This window comes from Gorilla gorilla, chromosome 18 (genome assembly GCF_029281585.2).
Source record: "Gorilla gorilla gorilla isolate KB3781 chromosome 18, NHGRI_mGorGor1-v2.1_pri, whole genome shotgun sequence".
Classification (NCBI taxonomy): domain Eukaryota; kingdom Metazoa; phylum Chordata; class Mammalia; order Primates; family Hominidae; genus Gorilla; species Gorilla gorilla.
The window spans coordinates 82,083,359-82,098,088 of NC_073242.2; the positions used below are offsets into that span (position 1 = coordinate 82,083,359).

General features: G+C 42.4%; 1 pseudogene; it reads right to left on the reverse strand.

Annotated features, from left to right (window-relative positions):
- Positions 1-294: 294 nt before the first annotated feature.
- LOC101136484 (mitochondrial carrier homolog 2-like) lies at positions 295-13,808 on the reverse strand (annotated as a pseudogene).
- Positions 13,809-14,730: the final 922 nt, after the last annotated feature.

Consider the following 14,730-nt stretch of genomic DNA (forward strand, 5'->3'; position numbering starts at 1 on the left):
TGGTTGGCAGTTTTTCCTTTCAGCACTTTAAATATATCATTCCATTACCTCCTGGCCTACAAAGTTTCTGCTGAGAAACCCACTGACAGCTTTCTATGGCTGTCATATAAGGAGTCTCCTTATATGCACCTCTTTCCTCTTACTGCTTTCAAACTTCTCTGTCTTTGATTCTTCCCTGATATTAAGTGATTATTATAAACGCATTCCACGTTGTACAGAAATCAACACTCTCTCCCATAATTCTGTGCATCTGGGACTATAGAAATATCACTGTCCCCGTCCCACATATTCAGATTACATTCTCAGGTCACAATAATAAGTCTTCCCAAAGGGGACCTTCCAGAAAAGCAAGCTATTTCCTCAGCTCATATTTTCCTGTATTGTAGCATGCACCAACAATCTACACAAGAAGTGTACATTGGGCAATAAGGAAAGGATCCACCAGCAAGCCTTTGGCTGTCGACAGACATAAAATTAGAGACAAACACAAGAGATTAGCTCAACATACTGGCAAAAGTTTCTGTAACAACTTGGGAATCATTCTTTATTTCACTCATGGTGGAAACCCCACTGTTAAGTACATAGATATTGATGAGGTAAGCCAGTGAGTTACAGAGCCACAAGGAAATGATGTCACCTTGGAGCTGAGGCACAAGACCCATGAGAAATCCTAGGATGCCCTCTCCCTGATAGATGGTTGCTACGGAGTCACAAAGTCTGCAGTACTTGGGTTCCCTGCCAATGAATTGTACCTCGGTGATAATATGGAAGGGATTTGTGATGAGGACAGCAGCAAAATGAGTGATTATCTCTCAAATTGCCTTCTTGATAACTTGGTCAAAGGAAGATGAGAGCTCTTCCTGTACATTACCAGGTCCTAACTCCTCAATCTTGTCACATTCCTGGTAATGCTGTAAAATTTTACTGTGAATCATATTTTCAAGGACTCCTGAACACAGCCTTGGAGTTCATGCTTACCATGTGCTAAGGCCTCCCACTGATGCTCATAATGTGCTAAGCACAACTAAAGACACCAGGAGGCTGACATACCACCCAAAAACATGTTGTCTTATTGTTGGAAAACCAGGCTCATCTCCCACTTGGATGAGCGCTTTCACATATATAAGCGACTGAGACTGGATGGTGAGATCAGCGCCCAGAAGCACCTGACTGGCTACATCTGCCATAATGTCACCTTAAAATGGGTCTCCTTAATTTTTAACAGTTTGACTGTAATGAATCTTGGTGAAGTCTTCTTTGGACTGAACCTGTTTTGGAAATCTTTCAGCTTCATGTATCTGAATGTCTATATCTCTCCCCAGATATGGGGAGTTTTCAGACATTATTTATTCATTGTTATTGTTGTTGTTTTGAGACAGGGTCAGGGTCTTGCTCTGTTGCCCAGGCTGGAGTGCAGCAGTGTGATCATGGCTCACTGCAGCCTGAACCTCCCAGGCTCAATTGGTCCTCCCAACCTCAGCCTCCTGAGTAGCTGGGACTACAGACTAGCACCAACATGACTGACCAATTTATTATTTTTATTTTTTTAGGATGAGATCTTGCTATGTTGCCCAGGCTGGTCTCAAACTTCTGGGCTCAAGCAACCCTCCCAACTTGGCCTCCCAAAGTCCTGGGATTACAGGCATGAGCCACCATGCCTGGTCCTATTATTTATTTAAATAAACTTTCTGCCTCTTTCTCAATCTCTTCTTCTTCTTGATTTTATAATGTGAATGTTAGCTCCCTTGATGGTGTCCCATAAATCTCATAGACTTTTTGATTCATTTTCATTCTTTTTTCTTTTTCCTCCCCTGACTGGATATTTTCAAACGATCTGCCTTTGAGTGCACAGATTCTTTCCTCTGCTTGATCAAGTTTGCTGTTGATGTTGTTTCTTTTTTATGATTTCTACCTCTTTCTTAAACTGTCATTTTGTTAATTTACTGTTTTTCTGATTTTGTTGACCTGTCTGTGTTCTCTTGTAGCATACTGAGCTTCCTTAAAACAATTATTTTTAATTCCCTGTCAAGCAATTTGTGTATCTCTCTTTTTGGGGGGTTAGTTACTGAAAAAGTATTGTGTTCATTTGGTGGTGACATGTTGCCTTCATTTTTTGTGTGTTTCTTGTTGCTTTGCATTGATGTCTGCACATTTAATGGGGCTATCACCTCCTCCAGACTTTGTTGACTGGTTTCAGTAGAAGACCTTCACTTATGGGTAGGTATAAGGGCTCTAGCTGAGTGGGGTGCAGTAGTACTGCGTCTGGTAAAGGCACAGCAACATAGTCTGTGCAGCTCTGTCAGCTAAGGTCAGTGTTGGTGAAGATTGCAGGACTCCTCAGCAGCCAGAGCTATGGGTGTCCACAACAGCAACAAGAGCTTTTGGGGTCTTCAGTGCTGAATGCTTCAGAGTCCTCATGATCTTTTTTTCTCCCACAGAAGAAGTCATGGTCAAAAGGATCTCTATTGGCACTGGCTCATAAGTGTGCTCACAGTGGAGGTGGCACCAATTTTTGATGCACAATCTTGTGTGGCTGATACTGATAGCCACCACCGTGCATCTTTGCTTCCACCCAGCTCCAGATATCTCAGCTATGCCCATCTCCTCAGTGATCATTTCCCTGCAGTTATTCTCTGGTTTTTGCTCCACTGTATTGCTGTAAGCTTGTAATTAGACTCTTGAGCCATCCCAGGGATATTTTCATTAATGGATGACTAAGTATTTTTTTTTTTAGGGCATGGTGGTGCATTCCTGCAGTCCCAGCTACTCAGAAGAATGAAGCAGGAGGATCGCTTGAGCCCAGGAGTTGGAGGCTGCAGTGGACTATGATTGTGCCACAGCACTCCAGCTTAGGTGACAGAGTGAGACCCTGTCTCCTAAATAAATAAATAAAGTAGAATATATATAATTAGGAGGGAAACAGTGGGTACAAATGGACATAAAGGCTGGAATGATAGACATTGGATACTACAAAATGTTGGAGGGTGGGAGTGGGGTGAGGGTTGAAAAATTACCTGTGGTTACAACGTTTACTATTCAGGTGGTAGGTAGGTACACTTAACGCCCAGATTTCACCACTACATGACATATGCATGTAAGAAAACTGTACTTGTATCCCTTAATTTTTTAAATTTTTTAATGTAAAGAAAAAACTTGAGGATGCCACAGGCCAGGGAGAACATCGCAGGGAAGAAAACGAGCACAGAAAGGAAAAACTGGGAGCGTGGTACATAGACTTCATCTACTTTGCAGTTCTGCTTGACCTTTGATTAAAATGGAGATGAGACTAACGACTAAGAACTGTCAAGTTTTGAATAGTGAGAGTGTCAGACTTCAGAATCAAACCCAAACAGCTTTCTTTTCAATTAAAAGAAAACTCAATATTCTAATTTTTCTTCCACCTAACAGGCCCTCTGCTTGCACACACATCACTTCGCTTTCCTTTCTCTGTGGTCTGAAGAGTTAGAGAAATTGTTTTAGATTCCACCCATCCCAAGTTATGCACTTCTGATTTTTTTTTCTCAACTGACCTCATTTAGCAGGGTGGAAGGCAGCTTTTCCTAGTCTATTAAGACTTCAATAAAATCATCCATTTCTAGTTAACTGGAATAGTATTCACATTTAGACCTGCATATTAATTGGCTGATAACGAGATGATAAAGCTGCTTTTCTCTGCAGGTGTACCAATCAATTTCAATGAAACAGAAAAAATGAGTTCTTTTCTTGTTGCATCTGAAATTAAAAAGTGATTTATATTTTCTAATAAAGTGGTTTTCATTGATCTCCTTCTGAAAAATGTATGGTTTCATTTGCACCCTTTTAAATTATAATAGTTTCCGTTTGTAAAAGAATGATTTTCCAATATCATTTCTGGCTTCCAATTGATGATTAACTTTAATATGGATTTGAAGGGAAATGTTTGGAGGGAGGTGTAGGGTATTAAGAACCTCCATCTCCCCTAGACCAAAAAAGCCTGCTACTTTTAATGAACTTAATATCCTCTAACTACAGAATTATTTTCCTAAATACAGTGTTTCACCAAAGAAAGTTATGTTTTTCCCCCAAGAAATCTATTTCTCTATTTCACAAGTTTCCTTTTGTCATAGAATTTTATGCCTGTGCCAATTGTTTTCCATTTTTGTTGTGTCAGCCTGGCTGCAGGGCAAATGTGGAAAGGAGAGTTTTGTTTCTTTCTTCCCCCTGTCACCAACAACAAATTCTTACTTGGAGATGCTCAAAGAATCCTGTTGTTATCAGCTGAATTCTGACAGTGTGAAAACTGGCAGAGCAGTTACATTTCACTTTAATTTAATATTATGGTCTTCTAAGCCATAATAATTAAGCAGCCATGAAAGGAAGCTATATTCGGAACATGTGATGGAAAATTGCAGAGTCCAGGGCTGCTGAGGGATCTGGGTCATCTCATTTCTCGGCCACCTAGAGGCATCTGGATTCACAGTCAGGCTGCAAACAGGTGTTGAGTGGAGTTAAGAGACCATGCGGGCATTAGACCTAATTTAAAACAGATACCAGAGGCTTTGTCTGTTTAACCACATAGGAGAAAAATGTTGGCTGATAAATGAAATCATGGATGGATGGATGGATGGATGGATGGATGGATGGATGGATGGAGATGGATGGATGAATGAATGAACGAATGAATGGATGGATGGATGAATTTATGGAAAGGCAATTTGCAGCTCTGAAGTAAAGCTCACCTTTGTGATATGATTTGAGTGCCCCCTACACTCAAAAATATTTCCCTCCCTCTAAGTCTCACAGTCATGAATATTTCCTAGTAGTCCCAGGTGTTTTTGCCTGGATTAAATATTCCCTTCTTATAAATTATTTTTTAATGTACTTTGAAGAGGCAAGACTTGGATGGGCAACATTTCAGTGGACTTGTTCATCACCTTGCTCCCCATGTATCAAGATATTGTGGACTACAAAATGACAAGGGGCTTGAGAGCAGAGCCAGAAACATGGCAAAAGGTTAGAAAAAGTGCTGTGGGGGTGGCTAATGATGAAGAAAACCCCCTCAGCCCTGCAGAGCATCCTGAGGATTTTTTTAATTTTGTTATTTCTAATTTTTGTGGGTACATAATAGGTGTATATATTTACAAGGTACGTAAGATATTGTGATACAGGCATTTAATGCATAATAATCACATCGTGGTAAATTGGGTGTCCCCTCAAGCATTTATCCCTTGTGTTACAAACAATCCAATTATACTCTTTTAGTTATTTTTAAATGCACAATTAAATTATGATGGACTATAATAATTTATAATTTATTATTGACTATAATAGTCACCCTGTTGTGCTATCAAATGCTAGATCTTACTCTAACTATTTTTTACATCCATTAACCATCGCCACTTCCCCACTACCACCCCTCTGGAAACCTTCTCAGCCTCTGGTAACCATCTTTCTACTCTCTATCTCCATGAGTCTAATTGTTTTAATTTTTAGCTTCCACAAATAAGTGAGAACATGCAAAGTTTGTCTTTCTGTGCTTGGCTTATTTCACTTAACATAATGACCTCCAATTTCATCCATGTTGTTACAAATGACAGGATCTCATTCCTTTCATGGCTGCACAGTACTCCATTGTGTATATGTACCACATTTTCTTTATCCATTCATCTCTTCATGGGCATTTAGGTTGCTTCCAACTCTTAGCTCTTGTGAACAGTGCTGGAACGAACATGGGAGTACAGATACCTCTTCAATATATTGATTTTCTTTCTTTTGGGAATATGCCCAGCAGTGGGATTGCTGGATTGTATGTTGGCGCTATTTAGTTTTTTTGAGGAAACTCCAAACTGTTTTCCATAGTGGTTGTAATAATTTACATTTCCACCAAGAGTGTACGAGGTCAGAGGACCCAGTTTTTAGTCACAGTCCCAGATATAGTACTTTGCAGATCACTAGACCAGCTCATTTTCGCTCCTCTAAACTTACAAAAAATAATTTTCAAGACCAGCCAGTGCTGAGGATTGATGATTTCCCTCTCAGCTTGAAAATTAAAATGAGGGGCTGGGCATGGTGATGCACACCCGTAATCCCAGCATTTTGGGAGGCCAATGCAGGAAGATCACTTGAGGCCGGGAGCTCAAGACCAGACTTGGCAACATGGAGAAACCCTGTCTCTACTAAAAAACATCAAAAATTAGCTAGGCATGGTGGTGCATGCCTGTAGTCCTAGCTACTCAGAAGGCTGAGGCAGGAGGATCACTTAAGCCTTGCAGGTCAAAGCTGCAGTGAGCTGAAATCACATCACTGCACTCCAACGTGGGCAACAGAGCAAGACCTTGTCTCAAAAAAAAAAGAAAAATCATGACAAAAATTAAAAATCAATGTAAAAGTAAAACAATAGGTGCTCAAAAAATTGAGCACCTATTGTGTGCCATGCACTTTCCACACATTATTTAAGTTAGTCTTCAACATAATCCCACTTCTATGCCCATTTTATAGTGGAGGACACTTTGACTTGAGGGAGACGATTTGTTTTCCCAGGGATACACAGAAAGTAAGGGACAGAACCAGGATTCAGACCCAAATATACATGACTCTTCAAAGTCCACGCTACAAACTCCACTCCACCTCCTACTCTGTGCTACTATTAAAAATAAACACTTTTGGGAAATTCTACAAGGCAAATAATGCAATTTTTTCATAAAATAAATTGCAAGGGAAAGGGAGGAACTTGTAAGTTAAAGAGACTTAAAAGACCTATCGATCAAATGCAATATATGTACTTTGCTTGAATTCTGATTCAAAGAGGTGAATTTACTTTTTTAAAAGAAAAAGGAGAGATGACTCAATCAGAGAAATTTAATCAGACATTTGAAGATGTTAAGTAATTATTGCTAATATTTTTGGTTGATAGTAATACTCTGCTTGTTTTCTTAAACAGAAGAGTCATATTGAAGCTTTCGTGATTGAAGTAACATGATATCTAAGACTGGCTTCAGAAGGATCCAGTGAAGGCTGGGCTTGGTGGCTCACACCTGTAATCCTAACACTTCGTGAGCCAAGGTGAGAGGATTGTTGAGGTCAGGAGTTTTGAAACCACCTCGGACAGCATGGTGAGACTCTGTCACCACAAAAAAAAAAAAAAAAAAAGCGTGTGTGTGTGTGCACGCATGCGTGTGTGTATGTGTAAAGAATCCAGTAAGGGCCAGGCGCAGTGGCGGCTCACACTTGTAATCCCAGCACTTTGGGAGGCCGAGGCAAGCAGATCACTTGAGGTCAGGGGTTCGAGACCAGCCTGGCCAACATGGTGAAACCCCGTCTCCACTAAACATACCAAAAAATTAGCCAGGCATGGTGCTGCGTGCCTGTAATCCCAGCTACTCAGGAGGCTGAGACAGGAGAATCGCTTGAACCCATGAGGCAGAGGTTGCAGTGAGCCAAGATCATGCCACTGCACTCCAGCCTGGGCAACAAGAGCGAAACTCCATCTTAAAAAAAAAAAAAGAATTCAGTAGGTTAAGTGATGCATGACTGAAAATAAATACATAAAAATAAAAAACACAGAATCCAGTGGGGAGGGGAGGCATGGATATAACATGATTGGATTGTTTATATAATTGCTAAAGCTGGGTATTGAATACTAGAAGGTTCATTTACTAGTCTCAACTTTTATATAAATTTGAAAGTTTCTAAAATAGAAAACATATTTTAAAAGCAAAACAAAAAAAGTGAATGGAAAACTGGCACTATTTTTTTTTTTGAGACGGGGTCTCACTCTGTCACCCAGGCTGGAGTGCAGTGGTGTAATCTTGACTCACTGCAGTCTTGAACTCCCAGGCCCAAGAGATCCTCCTGCCATAGCCCCATGAATAGCTGCTACTACAGGCACACACCACCATGCCCAGCTAATTTTTTTAATTTTTTGTAGAAACAGGGTCTCACTATGTTGCCAAGGCTAGTCTTGAACTCTCGGCCTCAAGAGGTCCTCCTGCCTCAGCTTCCCAAAGTGCTAGGATTACAGGTCTGAGCCTCTGTGCCCAGCCACATGACTCCATTTTAAAAACCAACTGATGCATGCACAACTCTAAATGCACTAAAAACCACTGAACATTTTAAAAGAATGAACATTATAGTATGTGAATTACATCTCAGTCAAGTTTTTTAAATAATCTAAACAAAAGACACTAAAGTATATTAAAATATAGACAAGTCCGGGCACAGTGGCTCATGCCTGTAATCCCAACACTTTGGGAGGCCGAGGTGGGCAGATCACAAGGTCAGGAGATCAAGACCATCCTGGCTAACACAGTGAAACCCCGTCTGTACTAAAAATACAAAAACTTAGCCGGGCCTGGTGGCATGTGCCTGTAGTCCCAGCTACTCAGGAGGCTGAGGCAGGAAAATCACTTGAACCCAGGAGGCAGAGGTTGCAGTGAGCCAAGATCCCGCCACTGCACTTCCACCTGGGTGACAGAGCAAGACTCCACCTCAAAAAAAAAAAAAAAAAAAATACAGCCAATACATCATTTCCTAATTTTTCATGTAATACCTGTTAGTTGATTACTTTTAATAAGTGAACACACACATAGTAGGGGGAAAAAATAAAGAAACCAACGCTGTCCTTTTCTGTCCTTTCTCATAAGTTCTGGACTGTTATTCAAACTCTTTGAAAAAAAAAGTGTAAACTATGAAAACAAATGAAATTATTAAAAGCACATTCTCTTCTCATTCTTCTTCAAAAAATGGAGACTTGCTGTGCAGCCTTTAAGATTTTGCAAAGAAATAAAGGAGGAAGGAGGAGACATTGTTCTATGTCTGCGGCCTCAGCCCCTGGAAGAGCTGCACAGATGCCCAGGCTTGAGAGAAGCACTCAGCCTGCTCTGAGGCAGGAATCAGCCTCTGTTCACTTCAGCCTCCCTTCAGGTTCCCATCTCCTGCCCAGAGACAACTGTGGCCACAGTGCTCACACCTCCTGCCACTGCACCGCACACATGCTAATTAAAGCCCTTAGAGGGTCTTTTTTGCTCTAAAGATAAAGATCAACAACAGAACTGTGGCCTAAAAATCCCAGCATGGTGTGAGCTCTGGCTAGCTTTCCAGCCTCATCTCACACCCATGGCCGTCTCTGAGCTCCAGGAATACTGACTCTCTCCTCCAAGTAGTTAAAGGTCCTTCTACCACAGGGCCTTTGCATGTGCTGACCCCTCAGTCTGGCTAATATCTACTTATTCTTGACATCTTGAGATCTCAGATCACACAAAGCTTTCCTCAGATGTGTCTTGATGTGTCAAAGTCAAACTCTCTGTTATTTATTCTGAAACATTTGTCACAGTTGGAGTTTTACATTTACTTATTCCATTATTTCATTAATGTCCCAACTAGGCTATACGCCCCATGAAGAATGAGACATGTCTCTTTTTGCCGACCACTGGCTCCCCCAGAGTCTCCCCCACCCCACAAAGCCTTGTATATGGTAGGCACACAACATTTGTCAAATGACAAATAAGGAGTTTATGAAACAAGAATGAATGAATGAATCAATGAAACCTCCAAATCCACTGACCCCTGCAATCACTGCTTCAGAACTTACACAGGCTCTGTCAAAGTGTCTCCTCTTGCAAATTTGAGAGTTTTTTTTTTTTTCTCAAAAAAACTTTGAGACAGAGTCTTGCTCTGTCTCCCAGGCTGGAGTACAGTGGCACAATCTCAGCTCACTGCAACCTCCATCTCCTGGGTTCAAAAGATTCTCGGGCCTCAGCCTTCCAAGTAGCTGGGATTACAGGCACGTACCACCACACCCAACTAATTTTTGTATTTTTAGTAGAGATGGGATTTCACCATGTTGGCCAGGCTGGTCTCAAACCTCTGGCCTCAAGTGATCCATCTGTTTCAGCCTCCCAAAGTGCCAGGATTACAGGCCTCAGCCATCCTGCCCAGCCTCAAAGATACCATTTTTTTTAATCCACCTCCAAAACAACCCACTTAAGAAAAACTTATCAGTGGTCTCCCTGGCACAAATCCATTTCATGGAAATAATTTTTAGTACTTTAATGATGCCTTTCTGCCCTACAGCATATGACAATAAGGAATAATTAGCTCCACAACTATAATATGAAAAGGGTGGAATGCATTTAAATTGGAATTGATTTTTGTTTAATCTGTATTTTCATGGGCAGAAATTGGGTTTCTCTCAGCCACTTCATTACAAGGATAAGTTGATGTTGCTTTGGGGATGTTGGAAGTCCTCCCTTCCAACAGAGGAAGGGCCAGAACTCACCTTCATCCTAGTTTGACTTTTCTTAGAGTTATTGTTTCCTGCACAGGTATGCCCTGAACTTGGACCTCAACCTACCACTGATACAATAAATGTCCGATCTCAGGTGTGTACACCCCTTCTATCATTTATATGACTCATGTCCTGCTCATGACTTAGGTCCTGCCCAGGGTCATTGGCCTCAGGAAGTAAATCTTTTTCCTGAGTATGGGCCCCTGACACAACTGAGTACTTTAATACAGGCTAGTTTCTGCCAAGAATAATGACCAGAGAATAGATGGGTGGGCAGGAGTCATGGCCTCAGCTCTGCAAATTGTTTCTCTTTGTCCATCCTAGATAATAAAAATACCACTTTGGCCGGGCACGGTGGCTCACGCCTGTAATCCCAGCACTTTGGGAGGCCGAGTGGGCGGATGACCTGGGATCAGGAGTTGGAGACCAGCCTGGCCAACATGGTAAAACTCTGTCTCTACTAAAATAAATAAATAAATAATTAGCCGGGCATAGTGGTAGGCACCTGTAATCCCAGCTACTCGGGAGGCTGAGGCAGGAGAATTGCTTGAACCCAGAAGGCGGAGGTTGCAATGAACCAAGACTGCACCACTGCACTCCAGCCTGGACAACAAGAGCAACACTCTGTCTCAAATAAATAAATAAATAAGATAAAAATACCATAATGTACAGAGCTCCTTAACTCAGCATGTACAATGAAATCACTTATAGAACAGTTTGAATGCCACCAACCTTCAAATCAGATTTTCCAGAAATAGGGACTAGGGCATCTATATGTTTTTCTGCTTTGTTTTGTTTTGTTTTTTTTTGAGACAGAGTCTGGCTCTGTCACCCAGGCTGCAGTGCAGTGGGGCAATCTCGGCTCAATGCAACCTCCACCACCCGGGTTCAAGTGATTCTCCTGCCTCAGCCTCCTGAGTAGCTGGGACTACAGGCGCACACCACCATGTCTGGCTAATTTTTGTATTTTCAGTAGAGATGGGGTTTCACCATGTTGATCAGGCTGGTCTTGAACTCCTGACCTCAAGTGATCCACCCGCCTTGGCCTCCCAAAGTGCTAGGATTACACGCATGAGCCACTGCACCCAGCTGGCATCTATATTTTTAAAACACCACAGTGGTGCCAATATGTAAGTAAGATCGAGAGCCACTGACACAACAACCCTCTACAACTTGCAAAAAGCTTTCACCCTATTCCCAAAGGGTTAAGTACTAATTGCCCCATTGCGCAGATATGAAAACAGAGGTTCAGAGGTTAGTGACTTGCCCAAGGACAAACAGTTTGCAAGTGAACTTATCTAGAATCAAACAGGAATGTCGGCCTCAAAGTCCTTTAATCCAGAATGAGTGGAGGCTGATGTATACTCCGTGGCCAAAAAGAATGATGATTAAAAGCAGTTTAGCCTGAGGCTCCTTAACTGGGTTGCTAATGAGCTGGTGGTGCTTTTAATTTATTTTCAAGTATTTTGAAGAATAATCCAGAACCTGTCATCCTTCTGAGGTTGTTCCTTTCACAAAATTGTGGTTAGTGTTGTGTATGGCCTTGCTACCTTGTCCACACTGCTGATTATAGCAGACAGGACATAGGACAGACCAATGACCTTTAAAAAGGCCACTTACAACCAGATAGATGGTGGGTGGTTTCTTGATCACTCCCTCATCACTACGAATCAGCAGCTCACGATAAACCTTTAGTAAGGCCTCTAGGGGTGGCAGCTGGGGAAGGGCAGCAGAAGTGAAGGGGCAGTAGCTGGAAGTCAGAAACAGAGGGAGAGCCATTGGAAAGAAGCACACAGCAAGAGTCATACGTCCAACCGCATCACCAGATTAGGGATAGCGGATGCTCACCGTAAGGGGTGACAAGATTGTCAGGTCACTATTGCTGCTTTGAATCCCAAACTCATTTTAGAGACATAGCTTGTGCAATTTTTTGGACAACTTTCCGTCTCCTTCACATCCCTAGATATTCCTAAAATTAACTTCCCATATCATCCTCCTTGCTCCTGAAAAGTCCAGTTAAGGAGTGGCCATAACAAGGCATCCCCCCTCTTGCTGAACACCTCAAAGGAGAATTCTTTGGCCTCTGTTCAAAGAAAGGTATCTGGGTGGCTTTGGAGCTTCCCAGAATTCTCTGTACCTCTGAGAAACCGCAGGGCATCCGGCATTGTCCAGGACCACTGCCTGGTGGAGCGACTCTGCATTCCTTTGCCTCTGTTGCCCTCTAGTGCTCACTCCCTATAGTTATCTTTACATACCATTTCCTTTTTGGTGCTAAGTTTAGGAATCCAAAATCTGGAACAAAAACTTCTTATAAGTTTATCCAGCCTGGGCGCGGTGGCCCACGCCTGAAATCCCAGCACTTTGGGAAGCTGAGGCGGGTGGATCACCTGAGGTCAGGAGTTCGAGACCAGCCTGGCCAACGTGGCAAAACCCCGTCTCTACTAAAAATAAAAAAAATAGCTGGGTGTGGTGATGTGTGCCTATAATCCCAGCTGCTCAGTAGTCTGAGGCAGGAGAATCACTTCAACCTGGCAGGCAGAGGTTGCAGTGAGCCGAGATGCACCACTGCGCTCCAGCATGTGTAAAAAAGCAAAATTCCATCTCAGGAAAAAAAAAAAAAAGTGTATCCATTACTTCGTGGAAATTCATCTAGCAGTACCTAGATGATATATTCGCTTTTCTGTATGTATCTTAAAAGCATTTTAAAATCTCTCCATGCATTCATCTGTCAAATATTTACTAAGTGAGTGCCTACCATCGGACAGAAAGCCTCCCTTTTAGGTAATAGAAAATACAGTTCCTGCCCTCATGGAGACCTAGCAGGGGAGACTGACAGTAGATCTCATAAACAGATGTGAAATGACAATTGTGACCATGCTGCAAAGGAGAGGTGCATGGGACGCCTGTTAGGGAGATCCGGGGGGGGCTTCTCTGGAGAAGTGAGAATGGACTAAAATATGAAGGACCAGAGTTAGGATGTTAGAAAAAAAAGAGGGGCCAGGGAGAGCAGCAAGTGCAAGAACACCCCTGTGTCAAAAAAGGAGTAGGATGCATTTGAAGACGTGAAAGCAAGCCCCTTTAGCTGGAATGTGAAAAGTAGGGGTTTGGAGCATCATGGGAGGACAGGCTGGAGGGACAGCTGAGGGACAGCCTTTACGTGGCCTGGTTGACCACATCAGAATTTTGGTCTTTAAGAGGGTACTCCCTTTGCAAACCCCCACCTTTGTGTGGCAGATGGAAAATTGAAAGTGCCTCTGATTGGATGCAAAAAGCATGGGAGTGTAACTGTGTAACTTCACTTCAGCCTCTGATTGCAGGCAAAGTCTTCATTTGCATAGAAGTGTAACTTTTGTAACTTCAGCCTCCAATTGGCTGCTTTCCACAAGCAATCATACTGATCGTGGGCCACCATTTCATTTACCTGAGGCGAGCACCAAGTGGCCAGTGGGAAGCCTCCAGTGGGTATTTGGACCAGAGAAGATTCTGTATTGGGGCCCTTGAGCCACTGTCCAGCCAGCTCCCAAACTGTGGAGCGTACTTTCATTTCAATAAATCCTTGCTTCCCTTAAAAAAAAAAAAAAAAAAAAAAGGAATTTCGGTCTTTATTAAAACAAAGAGTGCTTGATTGTCTTATTTTGTGGAAGAAGAAGGTAGGTGATCAGATTTGGGTTTTGGAAAGATCCCGCTAGTTTTGCGTGGAAGATGAATTGAAGCGGGACCGCAGCTTTACAGTAGATGAGGTCAAAGGTCATTATTCTTGCAGTCCTGGTGAAAGATGATAGTGACTTGGGCTCAGTGATAGCAGCAGAAGTGGAAAAAAGGAGATAGAGTCAAGATAGAGGATAATGGGGCTTGGTGGTGCATTACATGTGGGAGGATGGAGAAGGACGGGGTGTGTCAAGGATGATTCAGAATTCTGGTTTCAGTAACAGGATAGATAGTGGTATCATTTCCTTTTTTGTTGCATTTTTTGTTTCCTTTTTTGTTGCATTTTTTGTTTGTTTGGGGGTTGTTTTGCTTTGTTTTGAGACATGATCTTGCTCTGTCACCCAGGCTGGAGTGTAGTGGTGCAAACACAGGTCACTGCAGTCTCAACATTCTGGACTCAAGCGATCCTCCTGCCTCAGCCTCCTGAGTAGCTGGGACTACAGCCATGTGCCACCACGCCCAGCTAATTCGTTTTTAATTTTTTGTAGAGATGGGGTCTCACTGCGTTGCCCAGGCTGGCCTCAAACTCCTGGCCTCCAGCAATCCTCTCACTTCAGCCTCCCAAAGTCCCGGGATTACAGACATGAGCCACCATACTTGCCCTTTGTTTCCTATGATAGGGAACATTGGCAGAGAAACAGATTTCGGCGGGTGGGGGATGAGAAAAGCATGAGTTTGGTGTTGGAAAAAGTAAGATTAATGTGCCTTTAGGACATTCAAATGGCTACAACAGTCAATTAATATAGTCAGTAAATACT